Source organism: Tympanuchus pallidicinctus, unplaced genomic scaffold, assembly GCF_026119805.1.
Source record: "Tympanuchus pallidicinctus isolate F22 unplaced genomic scaffold, pur_lepc_1.0 scaffold7, whole genome shotgun sequence".
Classification (NCBI taxonomy): Eukaryota; Metazoa; Chordata; class Aves; order Galliformes; family Phasianidae; genus Tympanuchus; species Tympanuchus pallidicinctus.
Genome location: NW_026294791.1, coordinates 18,090,058 through 18,113,013, shown reverse-complemented (window position 1 = coordinate 18,113,013; position 22,956 = coordinate 18,090,058). Strand labels below are relative to the sequence as shown.

Here is a 22,956-nt window from a genome sequence, read left to right as displayed (position 1 = left end):
AAGCAGAGCACTGTACACTCACTGACCCTCTGGACAGAAGTGAATGCACCCTTTTAAATTTGAAACAGCAAATGTTCCACTGTGCTGACTTAGAGTGAAGAAAAAAATGAATTTTGAAAGAATATGGAGATCTCTGCAAATGACTCATTACATAGGTCTTCAGATACTGATCAGAGCTGAGTAATCCATACACCTGTCATGAAGTAGACTAGGAAGAAGACAGGAAAGATAGTAAAGAGAGAACAGCACTGCATTAAAAGACTGAGCAGATTAGGAAGAACTGTGTAACACGTTAGTTAGTTTGTCTTGTGTGACAACAGTGGGAGCACTAGCAAGCAGCTGTCCACCACATCTTTGGTTGAGGAAAAAGGACTTTAAATGCATTCTCTGTAAGCAAAGTGCACAAAAGACTACCTGACTCCTACCACTAATCTACATTTTAGTAACTGCAATCCTTGTAGATCCCAGAGTCTTACTACCAAGCATCAGCTGTCAGTAAAGCAGTAGCTGCAAGAGTAAACCATGATATAAAATTTTTCCCAAAATTACAGAATATGGAAGCCAATGTTTTGAAGGTCACAGCACAGTTTCTGCCAAATACACAGCAATAGCTATGTATGAATTCATTTTAATGGAGTACATTTAAAACTGTAATTAGTCTTGTGGTTGAACTTCATAGATGCAAATATGCATACGCACATCTGATGCTGAAATCACTTCTAAAGCTTAGTTGACATCCTGGCAAAATGGAAAAATAATACAGGATTGTGGCCTCAACAGGAGTTCATGTGCAGGTAGTGACCTATATCCTTGCCCCTACAAAATTTGAGATTTAAGATTACACAATGCCCTCCCATTAACAAATAGTCTAAAGAGCTTTGAGTTCTCTGGTACAAGATGCATTCTTACTGAATTCACAACATTTTGATCCTCTAGGCTGCTTTGCTGTCCCTCTTCAGTACTGAAGATCAGTTACCTCCCAGAGTATCTTTTATGCACTACTTAGCACTACATGTCCTTAGTTGTGGCACTGTTTTTTGGCTTTTTGATTGTTTTTTTTTTAGCAGGAAAAAAAGGCATCTTTAAAAGGGATTTTATTGCAGAGTTCCTTCTACACCCTTTTTGAAAGCAGGTGGGTTTTGGTTTGTTGTGGTTTTCATCCCAAAGCCTCACGACTAAAGTATAAGGCTGCAAATAGTTTCTAAGTTCTCTCCTCCCTAAACCTACAGCAAGAGGTAAACTCTGGACTGGAAAATGTTCCGATGATATTGTTGCTATGGCAAAGCTTAGTGCAAGTTTAGAGATTGGGCATGCAGCCAAGAACAGAACGGGGAGGGCTGACATTTCCCCCTTTGTTCTTTTCGCAAAATTTGCTTTCTGCAGCTCTTCTCAAGAACAGAAGAAATGTTTCAGCTTCCATTATCTCCACAGGAGTCTGAGGCTTTTTTGTTTGTTTCCATCCCCTGCCCCCCCCAAGAGTTATTGTAACTTGAAACTTTTCCTCAGTTCACAGTGGAATATATACATATTCATAGTAGGCAATTCCTAAGATTGTTATCTGTGCTGCTGATTTTCCCTTCTATTAAAAGAAACTAGACAAAAAGCCAGGAAAACAAATCCAATGGCTCCTTTTAAGCACCAGCCTAAGGACAAAAATCAGGATATTTCTGATAAAAGGTACCAATGTATGGCTAAGAGCAGATTCCTGATCACTGCTGTAAACAAAAATTTAGAAACTCATTTACTGTATCATGGCTTACATCTCATTATCTTTAACCAGTTTTGGGCAAGGTTTGTGTAATCTGATTTTATACTTGCATTCAATTAGTCTTGGACTTCGGTATAAACTGCAATTTATACCTATATACTTATATTTAAGACCATTTTTTGTCAAAAAAACAAGCTTATACAAAGGTATTTGTGCATAGAGAAGTGCAGTGGGATACAAACCCAGCACAGGCTTTTATATATATATATATATATATAAAATATTTATATATTTATAAAATATATAAAATATTTATATATAAAATACTTTTTTTTTTTTTTTTTTTCAACCATGGTAGGCAAAAGAAGTTACAAAAGCATATTAGATGACCCTAGAAACACTTTGACAGGCCTAGGAGACACTGTTTTCTATAGCTCTCCAAGTACTAGCATTACTGAAGTTGAACAGTTAAGCCAGTTTTATGCACTTTAAGACAGCAAAACCCCTCAACAGAATTATGTCACATTATGGAAACTCTGCTGGATACAAAAACTGAGTAGTTTACACTCAAGAAATTCAATACTGAAAAGATTTAGTCTGCAGGTGTATACGAACATGCCTCTGAAGAAAACAGACATCATAGTATCAAATGTGACCAAAGGACACTACTACTAAAGAAGAATTGAATATACCAATAACAGGGTCCAGGGTCAACTGACGCCCTCCAAAGTGCAAATGTCTTGACTCTGGACCTTAAGTCACAACAAGGAGATGGAGGCTAAGTTCTTCACATCAGGCCATCTCACAGAAGATGCGTACATCAACTCTCTGAAGTACAAATTCCAAAACGAATTTATCACAACCACAGAACCACCACCAGATTCCCATTTTCAGCAAATGGAGTTCCTGTAATTCCAGGCATGCTGGCTTTCCTCAATCAGCTTGATACCTACCAGGAGGATCTCAGTAGGCCTGGATATAAGAAAAGTTCAGGCCCTGTGTCGACATTGGTGCATAGAGATCTCTTCTTATATTGCTGAACACTTGGTACAGTCCTGCTGTGTGCAACAGCTGAGGTTAGGTTTCACTTCAGCCTTCTAGCCCCAAGGAATGCCCACAGAACTGTAACCTCTAACTGAAGTACAGCCTGCAGGATTTCACACCTACTGCATTGTCTTGAACTTCTGTTGCCTTAACATCACAATCCAAGAAACATTTCCTACCTAAGATAGCAATTATTCTTGAGGTTAAACATATCTAACTCCTTACAATAAGAAGTCAAAGCCTCAATCTGCTATAACAGAAAGTAAACTGAGCTTAGTACCTGACAACTACAACCCGATTTACATCTTCACAATTCCAAAACAAGCAATTTTAGAAATCCACCCTCTTAAAGCTACTGATGCTTCCATTTTGTTCAGACTATGAAATGAAATTTAGTTTAATTGAAAACATCTTCTACAGCAATGTAATTGTCTCCCAATTGTTTCTAGAAATCCATTACAGAATGAACAACTTCACATCAGAAGAAAAAGGTTTGCGCTGTTCCACTGTCATCTATGCTCTAACAATAATCAGCTGTGAACCTCAACTTCAAAACCCTTTCATAGAATGTCCACAGGACACACCTCTCTGTCAGGTTTGCAACAAGGAAAGTCTTTGACAAGCATCCTAAAATTCTGGAATAGTCTAAATCAACCCATAAAACAAAATAGCAAACAAAATAGCATCGATAGGAAAAAGAAATCAATAGGCTATCGCAGAGTAAGTAAGAAACAAAGCAGTTAGAGCTATCAATGGCAGTATTTTTTCTTTTATAGGAAAATATGAAAGAGAGATACAAGATCACACTCATGGACTTCAGCTTATAAAGAATGATAATCAGTAACTACCCTTAAACACAAGGAGAGTCATTTTCCCTGCTATATGAAATTAACTATCCACTGGCACAAACGTATCTGTAAAGATATTCTAGAGGAGTGATTTGATGCATCTACAGGCATTTTCTGATGAAATCAGTAGCACTTCAAGGTTTAGTAACATTTTAAATGGGAATAGTAACAGCGCTCTGCTGAAGTGACAGAACATGGACTGCTTTGGGAGTAGCACCTTGTTATGTGATGGCATTACATACATAACAAAACCATGTAATGAAGCATAGCAACACAGAAGGGTTTATGATTGCTGCAATCTGTTTAGCCATCTGCTCAAAAGGCCAGTTTAACAGTTTAAAGATGTGCAATGGAAAAGTAGGGACCAGGCTGTACACAAGAAAGCGAATCTAAATGAAAAAGAGTCTCATTCATATCTTCCTGAAAGAGACCTATTTCCATAATACAGTAGCAAAGGGTTGTTATGCCCCTTTAATGGATGTTTCAGCCATTAAAAACCTCAAAGGATGTTAACTATTAAGAGAGTTTTAAGACATTAGACCATTGTAATAAGCTTAGTCACATAAGCACACACACACCCCTACATCTGGTCAAGCACCAAATCTTAGTAAAGAAGTAATGAAGTCTGCCTTTCTATCCTTTCAGTCCCTTCTGTGGTGGCTAAATTGAAAACATACTTGCATTTTTCAAATATAACTAGAGCGAGTTACATTATGTGTATTTGGGAAAGAACAAGCTGAAAAATACGCAGTATTTAAAGGATAAATTTCTAATAGAATGTATTTGGACAGGATAGTCCAAGAAAAGGTAATTCTTTGTCCCATATCTAGAAATGCAAGATACAGAGGTTTCCAAGTTGGTAATAACCTATGGACAGTTGCTCAAACTCAACAGCAGCTCCCCTGCTTTTTCTACCTGTAAGGTAACTGTTCCCAAATTCCTGACAGGAATTCTGTCTCGGACAAATCAGACATAAGGTGCTTTAAAATGAAGTCTGACACTTGTGGGGTGCATCTGGCTTTCTGCACATCACTATCAAAAACAGCACAGCTCATCAAGTTCAGAGAACTGCTACTAGCTAGTTTGAAAATTCCAATGAGACTGTGTGTGTGACACCAGAGCACCCAAACTGGTAGGATCCCAAATAACTAGAAAAGCTTAGCAAAACCATGCCAGTTTTAAAGCCTACTGAAGAAGAAAACACCATTGCATCCAGAAAAATTCACGTATATGGCAGCTCTAAATTAAATGTGCATACTGAATTATGTTTACCATACTATCAGCTGCCAGAAGGCATGTCTACCCCTTTAACCAAAGTCACAGTATTAAAATAATATGGCAGCATATAACTCACTACCCTACAGCATTCAGCACAGGTGCTACTCTGATTTATACCGTTCAGCATATCAGCAAAGCAGTCACAGAACCACAGAATGGCCAGGGCTGGAAAGGACTTCAAGGATTATGAAACTTAAACTCCTCTGCCACAGGCAGGGCCACCAACCTCCCCATTGTGTCACTGACCCACTAAGATGCTCAAGACACAGTAGGACAGGCTGAGGAGTGAAGCTTGCTCCCCCCCCCCCCCCCCCCTTTCAGAAAGATCACATATATCACAAACACAGGAAGATAGTGGCTTGAGAACAATTTAAACTTCTGATAAGGCTATCAGAAACCAAATTCCAGCAAAAGAACAACACCTAGCAAAGATTTCAAACAACAACAAAAAAAGAATGGTAGAAACTAAACATAGCTTCAATGAACTTAACTCAAGTACATACAGCATTTGTCTAGTTAAAAAGCTAAATGCAGCTTGGGCAGAAGTAAGCAAGTTCTCTAAAACTGAGGTTTATTTCTGTAGAAGCTTATATGCTTAATTCCAACTGGCGTGGACAGAAATTAATCTACAACCCCCTAGAAGTAAAAAAAAAAAAAAAAAAAAAAAAAAAACCACAATCTCTCCAGAAGATTTTTGATCCATTCTCAGATAGAAGCAGCTTTCTCAAGACTCTTACTATTCTTTTAAAAATAAAATAAATAATAATAAAGAATAGAAGTTACAAAGTCTGGTCTGCTTCACAAAACACCTTTGGCAACCCCATAAGGAAAGCAGAAATAACACATTCTACACAGCTAGGCTTGTAAACTGCCCTTTGCTACCTATACAAGAAGAACAAGAACTCCAAAGGCAGATACATAGCTAAATTCAGCGTTCTTTCTCCCTGCGTGCAGGTGGTATATGATCCTATTCCATTTTATTTCCAAAATGCTGACTGAAGAGTTAGTCAGCTGCCATAGCATCACAATACTAAGGATTGTACAACTCAGCATTGCTCCATTAATAGAAGGATTAATTAATTCTATTGAACTGACAACTTTCACTGGGAAGTGATGGAAATCTGCACTATCACTGACGAAACCTTCAGACTGCATCACACTTTATTTCTAAAATTTTTATTTCTGAAACAGTGTAAACTGTCTTTTAGTCACTGCTTGCGTCAACTATACAAATATTTGTTACTAGCATGATACCTGATTACCTGAATAAAGTTCCAAGATTTTAGGAAACCAGGAGAAAAAACTCCAGCAAGAGATGAGGAAATATTTTACTAAAATGTTGTTAAAACTTAGAAGTATACCCACACTATGGGAAATCCTCATTATCCTATCTACAAACCACAACTCCTAATTTATTTAGAGGACCCTACTCAACAACATCCAAATTAACAATCCTACCATCTACTTAAAAGCTTTCCTGATTTCAGTGACCTTGAAAGGAAGATTCAGCTGCTTAAATACAGGCATGCAGTATTATTTTCTGTTATCTACAGCTACACGCATAGTACATTACTACTTAGTACAGCATGCCCTGGAACACAGGGCAGAGTCCAGGAATATAATTGATCGTAATTATTCTCCTTTTTGGGGCATAATTTTAAGTTAGTTAAAGGACTCTTAGTCCTTTAGAAAGCTGCCATAACCGAATCCAGAATAACCACAATTCAGTTGAAATACTACAGAAAACACCTACCCCCTTAACAGATTTAACACATCTGATCTGAGGCTTTGACTTGAGAGGTGGCAGGAATTGAGCCACAGGCAAAACCTAAGAATAAGAGCTTTAGGGATTCTGTAGCTTGAATTCTTGTTCAGTAACAAATATATGGGTCCCCATATCCGTCAGCTGTTAAGGATGATGAAATATCTGCCACCCTGCCATTGCCAAGGAAATAGTAACTCAATTAGTTACAACACCATAGTACGAAAATAACTGTTGAAGCATTTTTAACTTCAGCTAGCATCTCTTTAATTGACAAAATAGACATCCATTTCAAAGAATTCACAAGTTTTCATTGTCCCACTTGCTAGATTTGTAGGATTCAGTATGTAGTCACTTTCTCATTATGACTTAAACATATAGCACACTTAATGAATGGCTGTTTGTGTTTAAACTGTAATAGAATATTTCTTTCCTGGTGCTCCCACTCATAACACTCATCATATGTAACAATTTCCTTTTGAAAGACAGCACACCACAGTCACCAACTACCTTCTCACATCCAGCTCTGTTGTAAGCCTGACAACTGGGGTCCAGAGGAAGAAGCAAACCATTAGGCCAGTCAGCTCTTCTACACAGTTTCTATAGCTGTAAGCTAGGAAATTCCACTTACAGATATCCCACCTAAGCCTTTTGAAATCTTTACCTATAAACTTTTAGATATTTTTTTTTGCCACCTTTCAGTACTAGTTTATCAGATGATAGCATAAGAATGACAGCTGCACCACTAGTTTCAGCCTACTCACATGTAAATATCCTGAGCCACTTACAACATTATAACCACACTACTGAAAAATCATTATTTTCAATTACTGACACCATGAAAAATAGTAACCACATTTCCAAGTCCAGTTCTATACTTAGCTAACTAATAATACTTTGAAGAAAACAGGTGGAGACTTCCTGGACAAACAGTCCCAGAGGTGTGTTAAACATCTATTGAGTAGATACCAACACATTGCAAGAAGCTGGGATGGTTGCTAAATGGCACACTATCTTCTTCTACTGTTCATAACAGAACTTGAACAGTCCTAGACTTTGCTAAGTAACCACCCCCATAATGAAAAGCTTCTGTCCTCAATTCACAGCATAATCAAAATGAAATAGATTGTTTCAGTGCTGTTCTGAACAGGCGGTCATTGCTATTATACCCAATAGACAACCTGCTTGCACATATGGAGAAAGACTATTCGTAGATGAACTACTCAAGCCTCAACATTAGTAAGAGAATATATGCACTCTTTGCTTTCCATTTTCTCCACACACATTTGACCTATTCACTCTGACAACATCCGGTAAGGTTCCCAGTTTTTTCCAAGGGTTTAGTATTCTAGTCTCCATCTTTCCATTCTCTTCAGTTACTTGTATAACTTAAATTTATAGCTTTATACTGTGAGAAAAACCTTAGCCTTGGAGTTACAAGAAGTTACCTAACATATTTCCAGGCAACAGGATATGTCAGCAGGAATTGCTGAATGAGCATTATGAATAATATGTGATGAGCACTGGAAACAGGGACATTGTGTGGATTCCTCTGCCTCCCCAAAATTACTTTTAATGACAAAATCAGTTTTTGAAAATGAACAGCTAAGAATTCAGTAGTCACACTGCCAAAGCATCACAAACTCTCCTGCATATGGTATTACTGCAGCCTTGGAAACAGCCAACCCATAGTTGAGAGTGGCTTCCCAACTGACCCTGTGTAGAAGAATAAATTGTTGTTCTTGTTTGAAACTGCTTCCGGCACTATTAATTTTCAAATTTAAAAAACAATGTTACATGAGGCTGTTGATTTTTCACATCTTTCCACAGAAATTAGTCTCTCACATAAAACTCCATAGAAGAGATTTCAACATTTCACAGGTAACACCTCCCCAAAACCATGTTCCTCACTTAAATAATCCAAACAGGCATAAATTTTACTTGGAGAGGAATACTGGGAAAACATGCATGCTCTTCTTCCTTCACCATGTGTGTAAGCATGAACACAATCCTCCCAAACTACTTCAGTGACAGTATAGAAATAGAGGAAGTGACCCTTGTTTTCATAATATCACAGTCAAGTCAGCCACGATTCAAAGAGCTTACTGAAACCGAAGAGTGAAGAGATGTTTTAAATTTAGTTTCACCAAGTTATGTCTCAACACATTCAGACATTATCAACCACAATAGGACAGTATTGACTCTGTCTGCTAGATTTTCATTTTACCAAGCTATTTCAGACTTTCAGCTACAATGATCTAGAACCACCTCTACCACTACACAGTGCTCCAAGATCTACTATAACTAACTTCAGTGTGTACCTCTAGGCTGGATGCAGCTCCACAGGCAGGTAGATGCTGGGAAGAGAAATCCATTTGCAATCACTCATAGCCAAAGTCACCATCACAACGCTGCAACACTTTCGTATTCAACTAGAGTCAGGCTGAAACATGATCTTCCTTAACCTGGGGGGATTAAAAAGAGAAGCCTTTTAGAAAAACATTGATACAGGGGCACATTTCAAGATAGTGTTACTGAGTAGCTGACAGGGGGTCACAGAAAGGCGACATGCAGATCAAAGAACTGTAGCATACTTGCAAGACAGACAAAAACAAATCAAAACAAGGCAGTCTTCTGGCATCAGTGAAGCTACTTGTCAATATCACAGGGACACAGATAGAAGCTTCTCCCAGCTGAAATGTGCAGTATGTAGGTAACTGAGGACAGACAGATGTAATTGAAGATCAGCTGCTACACCTGTTCTCTAATGAACACAAGTGACAGAGGCAGTCTAAATTCTAGGAAACATTTTGAGTGCCTTTTGAGATAAGGTTAACCTGCACATTGCAGGGAGGCATTTTGCAGCACTGCACTCAATCACAACATAGAACACAGGCCACAGCATTTCATCCTAGCATTTTAACAAAAGTACTTCATAACATTTCTACACTGTAATTCAGGTGAAATGGTACAGTAACAGACAGGAAAAATTCCACTCAAAGAACATGATATAATACTGACTCGCACTTGTGCAAGAATTCACAAAATTTATTAGTGTGGCAGGAACATAAAAAGCTTTGTATCCTTCCTACGCAGTATTTGTCAATATAGTAAATTAAGATGTACAAAGAAAACCGTAATTTTAAGAAATGGTGATTTATAATGTCCCTGTAATTACATAGCAGAATTATCTTGTCATTTGCTCTAGACTACATAACTGTGCCTTTCCGAGCCAGAGAAGAAATATTCTGTCAATTTTCTTCTGTTTCTTTAGGTTGGTGAGTTTTGTTTTTTGTTGTGGTGTTGTTTCTTTTTTTTACATCTAAATAGGGATCTCTTCAGTTTCCTGTGCATAAAAAAGTTATCCTTCAAAATAAATACTTTACTATTAACACAAATATTAATGTAAACTACTAAGACTGAATCTTTTCTTTCTTTGTGTCCCACTTAACAAGGCTCCCTAAAGCCTTTATTATCATCTCACAGCCAGACTGACCAAAATAGCCCAGGAAGGAGGCTGAACATGCCCTCAAAGTTCGAGGGCTAGAGAGCTCATAGATGGAAAGTCCTTGGAAGGAAGAAGGCACACGAGTGACTCTGCAGAACTCCACCTGCCTCAGGCTGCTCATCAGCTTGCTGCAGAGAGCCTCACTGTGAGCCTGGACTTCACACACACACACACAAAAAAAAAAAAAAAAAAAAAAAACCACACATAGCTCACAGAACAGAGACCAGTTCATTTATGAAAATGCTCCAGGCAGAGGGACATGCTGCTCTTTGAGAGGCAAAGTATGTAGCTCTGCAGCACTAGAAGCAGCTGGCCCCAGTGAGTTTCTGTATTCTGGGAGTCTGAGACATGGCATTGCTTAGAGCACCATGATACCTCCACAGTTCACAAATGCTTGCTGCCACAGCTGTCCTAGATTCTCAGCAGGCAGCCAGACTGAGTTACCATTGTATAATTGGTTTTCAAAGGCCAAATACACATGCATCTTTTCACACACATCAACACACCAAGTACAGGCATATTCCCAAATGCTGTAACTAGATGTAAATTCCCATATTTCTGATTTTCAGTATTTTAACTGGTGCTGATTTCACTCAAACATTTTCATGTTTATCGCAAAGTTTTCTCAAGTTGCAATAAAGATAAAGACTGTAAGTAGAATATTTGTTCAGGTGCATATTTATGAATTGGTAGTGCAAAGATGTGGACGTTTTCTGTGAAATAGCACAAATGTTTTAGCCAAGTGCCACAGAAATCTGGCTTCCCAAAGAAGGCATTAAAAACGCATTAGGAGATAGTTACTAATTATTCCATATCATCCTTGATACCTCTTTAACCATTTCTAAGATTCCAATGGATACATTAAAAATAAAGCTTCATTAACATAAAGCACTATGCAAATAAGCTGTTAACCAACCATTTTATTAAATTATGTGGAAAAATACCCATTAAGTCACTAGATTACATCAGATATCTTTGCAAGTTTAATAAAATTGTGACTGTGTAAGTAAATGAAGTATAAAAAGCTAAAGACAAAAGTTGAATAAATTCAGAAATGGATCAGTTTTTCCACACAGAAAACAATTCACATACCAAATATGAAGATATCGTTTACATCAAGAAATAAAGTTCATGGTATGCTGTAATGCTCTAATGGAACGGAAAGTACCATGATAATAGCAGGTTGGCAAAGTTTCCGGCTGCAGCAGGTGAGAACGAGCCCAGATGCAGCAGCTGCAGAAATGAAGGAAAAGAGCTGCTTACCTTTGGAAAGCCTCAGATAGACAGCGAGCTCTGGTAAGAAATGCCCTTGCCTCCACTGCCAGCCCTTAAATGAGGTCTGGGAAGGGGTGGATCCCTACTCCACCCTTTCCATCACTCAGGGGCATTGCATGCACCTGAGCTCCTTTGGGTTGGCCCTGCCTTCCCACCAGGTGCTTAATCAGTGTTTCAGGCCATGACTTAGCAGTTCCACTACATATACACTGCAATATTGTTCTTATGCTTTCACAAATTTCTGCTAAGATTTTCATTACTCAACTTCAGAAAGCATTGAATGTATGTATGTATGTATACATGCACCACAACTCCAGGAATCACTAAAACCAGCTCCTTTGCTCATAACAAAGGAATTTTTGGTTGCTAATTTTGATAAGATGTCTCACCATGTGCTTACAAGAGCCATAAGCTCCCTGTACCTTACCTACCTAGTTCTCATTAAAGGCCAGAACTATCTTTCCCCAAGCTCCCAAACCCATGCTGGTATTCAGCAGCTGCTTAGATACTCACAGATTTTCTTCTTATGACACAAACAGGCAGCATGAGATCAAGACATAGTACGCATGATATGAGTCTCTCAGAATAACAGACAACACCTATACCCACAGCTGCCAGGGCTAAAAACCCATAAATGACAGTCACTTTTCTAACTGTGCTGGATCACAGCATCACGAGTCGTCTTTGACTAAGAACCAGGAGATATATAGCAGAGAAATTTCACTGCTTAAACTCAAAGCTACAGCTAGCACAACACAAAGGAGAATACCTGGTGCCCACCACTAACAAGCCAGGCCACCCAGAGAAGCAGCAGGGTTCTCACACCACACTAATCACACAAGTCTGTAAGTCTGCACTGCTGCCCTGCAACAGGAAGAACAGGCATCATGGCCGTGGTAATCCCCCAAACTAAATACCTCATGGCAGCCTCAGATCAATGCAGTCCTGGGACAAGTTCTGCCACACATCTTGTAATAGATCTCCAGGGTGAGGCTGGCAGCAGGAACCACAGGTGCAGCCCCTGCGACATGAGGCCTGGGCTGCCATGTGCCTGCCACAGCTCATTCTGGAGGGTTCCAGATGGTTCCACAGAGACCCCACCACTGAGGGGCAGCTGAGCCTTGGTCTCAACATTAAGAAAAGACAAAAGGCAGCACATGTGAGGGGAGCCTGCAGCACATATCCAGTAAGGTTGGAGAACAAGGCATGAAGATGCTTCAGACTCTGGATCAGAAAGCCCCCACAGCTTGTGGAGAAGACTACAATGGGGGAAGCAACCACAGCATAGCCATGAGGACACCATGAGCGGGGGGAGGGCTTAAAGACAGTGGCCTGTGGGAAAGGCCCTCGCTCAAGCTGGGGAAATGCATGAGGATGAAGGTTTGGCAGAGAAGAGCTGTTACAGGCTGACCACAAGAACGCCACCCACATCATGCAGAAGTAGGGTTTTGTTCCTCAACACTCAGATATCTTAATAGACAATAAATTAGAAATATATATATTAATATATATTAATATTTCCCAAATTTTATCTTCCCCAAGATTGAAGGAAGTATTACTTTTCAGAAAGGGTGGTCAGGCACTGGAATGGATGCCCAGGGAGGTGGTGGAATCATCAACCCTGGGGGTGTTCAAGGAAAGACTGGATGTTGTGTTGAGGGACATGGTTTAGTAGGAGCTATTGGGAATAGGTGAACGGTTGGACTGGGTGATCTTTTAGGTCTTTTCCAACCTTGGTGATTCTATGATTCTATGGCTGGAGAACAATCTCCTCATCTTTATTCCACCCTACAGCATTTTCCCTGCTATTTGTTCACTTTGCTGCACGAGGAGGAGGAGTAAATGAGTATTGGGCTGGGCATTTTGCTGCATTCCAAGGTCAACTCACCACACATCTCCAGCAAAATGTCATTAATTTTAAACTTTAACCATCTCTGGTTTGCAGAATGAAGGGGACATGTGAACCAACCGCCAGGGCTCCTGCATAACATTGAGTTTGCCTTGCAAATCCATAAATATTTATCTGGACTTTGAAGTACATATTCAGAAGCCTCTGCATACAATTGCATTTACCTCTGCCAGTCTTGCTTCACATTTTAGATCTAAACACTGAAAACAGGACTAGCAAGGCAATCAATGCAGAGCTTGTGTTAGTGGAGTGACACAATATCACAGAACTTTATCAAAAGCCAGATGTGAAAATACATTACCTTGTAGGTGGCTTCTTCTACATGGGGTGGGGAGTCATAACATAATACCCAGTATCAGGAGGGATGAAAGTACTGTGGGATGTTACTTAAGAATACCAAGTATTCAGGAAAAGCCCCACTTTCTCTGGAAAAACAGGCTATTGCAGGGTTAGGTAGGGTTATTTCTGGCCAAATGTATTCATCTGACTTCACAAGCCACAAGAATTGGCAGAAAGCAAGCTATCAAGCTCCAGCATTTCTAAAAGCTCACATTTCTTTCCATCATACATGGTCAAGATGCAGAGCTGCACTCATAAATAACATTTCAGGATGTTAAGACATATTTCATGGAGGGCAGACCTGGTAGAGCAATATATCAAATTAGATTATTCAAGCCAACGAAGCAAGATTTTCAATAAAAATTAGAAGTTGAATTCAAGATGCATGTTTGTCTAACTACAAACATACCTAGAATCAGTGTCAGAACAGACCAAGAAATAATCAAACAAACACAGTGCTACTGATAAATGCCTGTTTAAGTCAGTGTTTAAAAAAAAAAAAAAAAAAAAAAAAAGAAGCAGCTCTACAACCATTTCATATTATACATTTTTCTACCTACTGAGGGAGAAATAGTCCTCTGGACAGAAGTCAGAGCCAATTAACAGATGATAAAACAGAATAGATATTGAACACATGTAAACACTCACTGCAAATAGAGACAGGCAATTATAATTTGAAGTGATCACTGAAAAGCCCTTATAGAGAATTGTCTTGACAGGGATGCTTTACAGGTCTGCTCATCTAAGCTTTGAGCCCCAATTATGCTTGCAATTGTTCCACTGCTTATTCATGTTCTACACATCGACCTTTACCTAAAATTTAAGCTTAAGAGTAATAGTAAGTCTCAATCAACTCAGTTATTTCTGCATCAGCCACAGGCAAAGACAGCTTTCGCTTACTTAAGTCTCTCATTTACCTTCGCTTTCCTATCAGTCCCCAAAGCAGCTTTTAGGCAGTCCCAGCAAATTGCTCAGTCTCTCCTCTTCCCCATAGTATTTTAAAGGTTCCCTCTGATCCCAGCAGCAAGTCTATAACCACTAATCCTCTCCAGACTACAGAAGCAACACAAAGAAATCACTAGTATTTTCACTGCTTTTCCTGAAGGGCCCTTGACATTTTCTGGAGTATATTTTATCAAAGCAACAGTTTCAGCTCTAGTTAATTCCCTAGTTCCAGCCCTGTTCAGCATAATCAAGCTGAAAGGAACAAGGGTGAAACTAACTGTGCTTGTTAAAAATAAGCATTTATGTTCATCTTCACACTCACTTTTTAGAATGAAATAATATAGCTTTATTGATAGAATATATATTTTAGCAGCTTGGTAACAAATTAAAGCCCATTACTGAAGTACTTTCTAATTCTGTAGCAGAATTACACTTCTGTTGTGGATGCTTCACTCATGTAAATTTGCTTTAAGTTATAGAATCACAGAATCACCAAGGAAGTGATACAATAGTATTTTTCCTCATGTTTCTGTAAGAAATAAACCAAGGAGTCTAGATGGATAAAGGCGTATTTCAGACCCCAGTGATTCAATTTGTTTGAATACCTTACTTTTAACTGTACAGACTCATATTCTGAAATCAGACTGTACAGACAAATATTTTGAAAATCAAGCTAACGTATGATAAGTTTAAGAGTCAGTGGTCCAGAGTAGTAGATAAAATGCTTTAAATTCAAGAACTAGCAGACTAATATAAACCTTCAAATATTTGAGTTCGTAGAACTTCTGCTGCAATTTCTTGTTTTAAAACAAACAGAATTCCTTAACGCTCATTGATTTCTTGGAGCTGCCTCACACACACTGAACTGCTTATTTATGCTCCTGAAGTAATAAAGAAATGAAGGACTGTGCTCACACACTCTCCTTTCTAGTAAGTATGAGCATTCAAACTAGCTAAGTAATAGAAAATACTAGGTGTACAAAAACACAGGTTCAACAGAGGGAGTGAAATGATTCAGAGGAACAGGGGTTATGTTATAACAATGCTCACCACACAACACTTGATAAGAGCAGCTCCAGAGATGGCATCCACCTTCAACCCCACACAAGTATGTTGGTGAAAATCACCATCAAGCCAGATAGTGAACTCAAATTTTCATGACAGATACTGCCCAAAGAAAGCAGACGGGGCCATAACGATGGGACAGGTCTGCAGCTAAGTCAGAACATACATAAATAGGCTGTTGCCTAGTCCACCAGAACCTGCAGACAAGAACAGCGCCAACTACAGCCAGGATGGAGAACAACACTCCTATAACATTTCTCAAACGAGGACCTAAGGCCAGTTGTAAGTTTAAAGCAGATTGCCTTAAATAGGCAGCAGGTGGGAGGACTCAGGTGAAGCTGGTCAGGGCCATTAGGGGCTATCAGCACTGTAGGACACCTGGCACAACTCTTCTGAAAAAAGCAGTGGAATAATGCTTTGTGAAGCTCATGTTTCAAGACATATCATTCACTGTGAAGAACTGAAGACAATTAGAAATAAATTTTAATTTTATATTAGTGTCCCTATTCATCAAGATATCTTTAATTTCATTTTGATTAAAGGAAAATAGAAAATTAATCTTTTCTGAAAATTTTACAAAATTTACACACTTTAGTATGCCTAAGTCTTTCCTACATGATAGTTTAGTAGCTCTGTATTTAGGATTTTTTAAGCTTTCTTATGGCTTAAATCTTTTCCTCACGCTGCAAGGTACAGAGAAAAATGCATCTTACTATGCTAGTAGAAGCATCCATACAAATTCTTATAAAATCTACCCCACAAAAAAAAAAAATCTTACAAGATAGAGAACTATGAACGTCATTCAGCTAAACTGTGGAAAAAGATATTTCAGATTTTTCATACCTTAGGTGAATGGAGTGAGGGTAAAAACAAGGAGGACAAACAACTTATCAGCTGGAGGCAATCTGCACTGCAGCTGCTATAGGAGAATGAGAGGTCAGGGAGTTAGAACAAAATAGAGTCCAGCTGCTACTTCACTGACAAGTGGGAAAGGTTGCTCCACTTCTGCAACCTAACTAAATAACAAGACTTCAAACATCTCTTGGAGGAAGGAAAACAAATTATTTTCTTATCTAGAAGATACTCAGAATACATCTAAGATTGTGCTTGAGTATAGTTTGGGAAAAAAGAAAACATCTTTCCAACCCAAGGAGAATCAATCCGTTCCTCAATCTGCAAAAGCAGTGCTTCACAAAAACATGAAAGCTAATGGAACTCAAAGGAAATTCTAACTGGCAGATGCCTCTAAGAAACACTCCTCTCATGTATGTTAAATGACTCAGATAGTTTATATATCTTCCATCCTAACAATTCCTCCATTACTGCGTTTTTCCTTGCCTTTGTTGAGGTTCACTGTCAGTAGCTTATTTTCAACTAGTTTAAAATTACAAAAAAAAAAGTAATTTCTGCCCTTTTCCTAGCAAAGCACGTTTGTAACAGCAGCCTAAGATACTTCAGCAGAACCAGAAACTAAAGGTCACCTTCTTTCTAAGAGTGCTGCACATTTTCTGAGGCCTGCTGTTGGATTAATTCAGAGAAACTGCAATTACTTAACTCAGTGATTGCAGTTTCTGAATTAGTTCAACAGCAGGGTTCAGTAAAGAAAGAATAGAATATTTTCCAAATCTTGTCCAACTCTCTTTTAGCACAACAAACATGTCTTTAATCCCTTATTAAGTAGGATTTGAGTGCAATATAATATGGACTTTCAAATACCTCTTAAAATTAATTTTCTTCCTATTTTCTAATTTTTCCTTTCCACAACAGACAAACCTAGTAAACATTAGGAAGGAACAGCCTAACCTATACAAGCATTAATACTACTCAGCATTTTAAGTCTGAGCAATTAAGTCTGGAGCAATTAACTCAGTAACAACTTACTTGACAGTGTTTGGGAAATGACACAGTGTGCAGCTAATTTCACAGCTGGTCAGTTTTAGAACATTTCATCAGCAAGAGCTTTTAATTCAAGATCAATTATGATCTAATTCATATATGATTTTCTAATAAAGTTAATTAATGAAATAGAAATAGTAAAACATTTTTAATAAAAAAAAAAGAATCAAAGTTAAATGACACTTAAGGTTAAGTTAAAAACAAGCAAACAAACAAAAAAAAACGTTCAGGGGCCATGGATAAAAAAAATAAGTTTGTCCCTTAGTCTCCATAATAACACAACACAGTTACTGAATGAAAGTTGTAAGAAAAACATGTGCTAGTGAGAAAATCCCAACAAGAATATGGACAACAAAATTCCACAAAATTCATGAGTGTCTCTCCCCCAGTACCAGGTGAGATCATTGGCATATTATCAGAAGTTCACAAACTTTTCAAGAGATTGAGGATCCATTCCAATAGACTGTTCCTTTGGTCTAACACAATGAACTAGATTTAAAGAGATGCCCTTACAAACTGGCATTCCTCCTGCTATTTGCCTCTTTATTGATGCCACTTATGAAAAGCAAGGGTTGGCAGCATGGAAGAGAACAGCAGCTCTGGTTCATTTCTCTTCATCTCTTTTTCCTCTTTGCAGAAACATTTGCTATTCTGTTGTATAAGCATAACTGATTTATTTTTTTACAAGATACAATTTCATGGAGAGAGAAGCTTAAAAATCAATTATGGTTTACCTTGTTTTCAGAATCCCTTGAGTTTATATCAGTCCTAAATAATACTTCTAAAAGGACTTGATGGAGAAATTGTGACGTGTATCTTTCTATTCCCATCAATCTTAAAGACAGAAAGAATGGACACTTCCCTCAAAATCTCACAGATAAGTGCACCTAAAACTACGTACAAGACTTTTATTCTTTAAGTAGCCAATGCAAACCTAAAATGATTCAACCTCCCAAAAATAACCCAGATTGATGCTGTGACATCAGAGAGATGTGATTGATCAGAGAGAGATCAAACCCAGCAGTCAAAAAAGAAAGCAGAGTTTTTCACAACCATTGAAATTTTCATTTTGTTGAGTATTCTTTATCTATATTTCTAGAGAATTAACACTCTATATATCTACATACTTCATAGGTCTTTACCACTCGATACGAGCTACATTCGTATCCTTACTGTTGATGCAGTTCTATCACAAAAGGGTCATGTAAACACGAAAGCAGACTTCATTATGAATTAGACATCACCAGCTGTACGACACAATTGAACAACTTCATACCAAATGACAGAATCTGCTATGCCATAATGAGCTCTGAGTATTGGAAGTCCTCACGTCACACAACACACCACATACCACAAAAAATACAGGGGAGATTGTTAAATTTCACTTGCAAATCCGCACTAAAGCAACAATAGAGCAAGATGGAAAAAATTTTGGAGCTCTTTTTTTTTTTTCTTTCCCTCCAGTGCTTGGGAGTTGTATTATAAGAATGATGTTTCTGGAGACAGGAATGAGATATGAGACAAGCTTACTGAAATATCCGTTATAATGAAATTACAGTTTATATCCTAGGTGAGTACTTTGGAGAAAAGATGTTCACGGTGGTTCTAACCTGCCAGCAGACAAATGGCTGACCACAAAGAGCTAAGGGAGGGGAGCTAATGCTGCTGCTCCTTATAAAAAAGGGCTTCTGGTTCGGTTCATGGTTAGCCAAATGCTACAAATTTCACGATGAGGAAAGTCACGCTTTCAGCAATGCTGGGGATTCAGTAGAAGTTCTTGTGGTGCAGCCTTACATTTCAAAAAGGCATTTTGTTATTTATTTATGAGCATAGGAGTAAATATACTTCAGGGCATATACAGAAAATGCTCAAGGACTCTGCACCAGGCTTAGATTGCAACTAAGGGTTGGTTTAAATCTGCATATCTCACAGCAGGCTCCAAGGGAGCACATACCATTCAAGAACCAACAGAAAGAATGAACAGGCTACAGGCTTCTCTGTGCCTCTCCCAAGAGTTGTGAATTCCACAGACATTCCCAAGATATAGCTGTGACTTTAACATACTGGCTAAAATCCTAAGCAGTCAATTCAGATCTGACTGAATCATTATTAATTTACTAAAGTAAGAAAGAGTATGTCAAAAGTGACAGTGGGTGGTGAAGCAGGTGGCTGCCTCATGCTGTTAATTACTAGCTCTATTTGTGGTAGAGAAACTATAACAAGATGCCATAGGCAAGTCTCAAGAAGGTGCTGCTGGGTAGCTATCAGTGTTTGCCCTATTTCCATAAGCACTGGTTCAACAAATGTTTCCATGTCATGCACCTATCACTGGGAGGAATTTTTTCAAGTTGACTTACTTTCATATTAAAAAACAAAACAGCAATTCACATTTTGTTTAGCTGCTAATAACTTTGATTAGGATGAAATAGCTTACCTTTTTACTGCTTGCATAATTAAAGAATCACACTGTTACTCCTGTGGTTTTTCTTGCTTATTATTTTCCACTGTAATCCATTAAACATGGTATTAGCAGGAATTTGACACACCAGATTTAATCAAGATTATTCCTTATACATCACTGTTTGTGCTTAGAGGGCTACACATCAAGCAGAGGTTTTAGTGAATTATCAGACCTTTCATTTGAAGTCAGTACCTCCTGATTACACTTTCCTTTTTTGATACAACATATAGGCAAGGTCAAAGTCCACCACTGCACTTGCAAGTATCCTCAAGAGGCTTACAGAAATGGGCTATCTGCTTGTACAAACCATGATTACAAATGTACTTGTGTTATCTACATATTTTGTATTCGTGAGATTTACAGTTCTAGGTTGCAACCAGGAAAGTTGTTTTACTTTTCTTTAAGTCTGGACAGAAGGCAAATGAAAAAGTATCATATGCTTACTACCCCACACAATCCTTTGAGCTCCACCACATTTCCCCTGACAATTCCTTCTCTAACAGTCCATCTCTCTTGGAACATCTTTGCTGACACAGCATCTTCTAGTAGGCATCTTTCAAAATTAATTCTATCAAAGAACATTTGTTTCTTCCCTTGTATGTAAACGTAATTGTGCTTCATTCCTCAGCCACAGAGAGACAAATGACATAAATAAATGAACTTTCTCTTCAATGCATCATTACTTTGAAACACAACAGGCACATTTATAGAACCAGATACTGAGCTCACTCCTCATCTCGCAGTCAGAAGAGTAGTAGGAGTTGACGAAACACGTTGCTATTAACAAAAAAAAAACATTTTCCCACTTAAGCTGATACAGGGTCAAATCTCTACAGTAGGGCATCATTGAGTGTGCATCACAGATTTATATCTGTAAAAACAGAAAAAGCGTAGCCTTTACCTCCATATCTGTATAATCAATGAATACACAAATGTTATAATTATGAAACACACCAGAGAGTTTAGCTAAGCAGTCATTATACCAAAAGAGAACAGATAGAGAGCTTACCCACATCCTGAGCTTGTTATGAAACTCCAGAGGAGGGGAAATCCAGAAGAGATCCTTCCCCACCAGTAGTCAGCTCTTAAGTGGGTCTAGGAGAGGTGGAGCTGGGCTTCACCCCTTCCAGCAGCACAGGTGAATTGCCTTCACCTGTGCTCCCATGGCTGACTCATTGCTCGCCTCAGATGATAAATCAGAGGTTCAGGCTGCAATTCAGTAGTTCCCATACAATATCTAATAGTTCAGAAGTCAGGGCACTCAGGCTATGAAATGTCTTCAGTTGTCCACTTCAATGGCCTTACAGAGCAATTAGAGAAATATGTTAGGTCTGCAACGTGGAATTTGAGTGCCAGCAAAGTCAGGATAAATACTTCTGGTGCTACAAATGGATCAGCCTTTAAGAGTGCAAAAATACTACTAGCATCTACAGCATGCGTAACTGAATGTTTGTACTCTTTCTCCAAAAATTAAATTAGAGGCAGAGATAAAAAAGAAAATTCCAATCCTATTGGATGGTGCTTTATTCACTACACCTTACTGCTGTATCACAATCCTACCTCACCTGCCTTTCATATTATCAAGCTGCCACCTCACATTTTTCTCCAGCTCTTTTGTCAGGAAAACATTGGAGGTTAACAGTGTTTCTCTCATGCTGTGATACATTCCTCCCTTCTAATTTCCAGGTAGTTCAACTTTTCCCAGAATAAGGAATTTTCAATATAAAGAAGATAAGTTTACTCAGGAGCCTGTAAGACTGTTTTTTTTTTCTTAAAAAGAAGCACAGCCAGATTCGTCTAGGAGAGACTTTGATTAAAAATACTGAAATCCCCATCTTTCTTTTTCATTCTGTGTCTTCATTCATTTTCCAGGTCTAAATACCTGATCTGAATTTCAGTAGGATGCTAGCATGACTTTGTGGCTCAGAGGACCGTCACTACTTCTGGAATACTATTGTATTTTGCTTTGTGTATTCCAGTTCATTTACTAATTACACCCACCATTATCAAGTGCAAAATCCAGAACATAATGTGGAGTACGGTTGGCATGTTTGTGCTTAAGAAAATATCATACATACTGGAGTAAAACACACAGTGCTGGAATTGCTCTTCCTCCATGAAAAGCCTCCATTATCCAGTTGGTTCATTTATGTCTTCTGCAACTTCATCAGTATTTTAATAAAAGAGAGTGCTTGTTTAGAAAACAGTGCAAGGAAACTTTTTCCTTGACTTAGTTTATAATTTGGAAGGGCTTCAATAAATACCGTACATCAAGTACTGAAGAAAAAAACAGGTGAAAAAACAGGTCTCTTTGTAAAACACAGTTAAGTGTCCACAGCACACAATGCTAACACCAGCCTACTTAGCGTTATCTTTGATACAACCCATTCTCTTTGAAACTTAAAATAGGCAATGCAAAACAAAAGATTCTCTCTTGCTGCCAGCAATCAGTATTTTGATCCTGTTAGGCTGTGAAGAAACATTTTCCCAAAGCTGTAACAACAGGCAGATAAGAAATGTGTTTGTTCAGAATGGGGAGTGAAAAAGGAAGGTAAGTGCAGCCATGTCTGCCAACTGCTGTAGATACCACCATCTACAGAAAAGACAGGCTGCAAACTGCCTGTCTGCTCTCTTAGCTGTTGCAAGGGACCCATCATCTAGAAAGAGTCCTCAAATAGCTACCATTAATTCTGGCAGCTCCAAGAGGTAGATAGAGGAGGTGCCTGAAGGACAGTGAGCCCACATTATCAGCATGGAACAGCACTGCCACCTTCCCTGCCAGACAGTGGAAAGAACAGCCAGCAATTCCCCACAGGCTACTGCCACAGCATTGGTGTTCAGGGCAGACACAGCCAGAGAAGATGCTTGATACAGGCTTGAGGAATAACCAGTAATGCTGAATTTTGAAAGATGAGGGA

At 38.5% G+C, this 22,956-nt stretch overlaps 1 long non-coding RNA gene across 2 annotated transcripts in view; it reads right to left on the bottom strand.

The window, feature by feature from the left end:
• The window catches only part of LOC128072609 (uncharacterized), a 137,978-nt gene extending 116,825 nt beyond the window's left edge, over nt 1-21,153 (bottom strand). For both annotated transcript variants that reach the window (XR_008202376.1, XR_008202375.1), the window contains exons 1-2: nt 21,048-21,153; nt 8,962-9,105 (exon numbers count right to left, since the gene is read on the bottom strand). This is a non-coding gene — a long non-coding RNA (uncharacterized LOC128072609). The remainder of the gene's footprint in view (nt 1-8,961; nt 9,106-21,047) is intronic.
• Nucleotides 21,154-22,956: the final 1,803 nt, after the last annotated feature.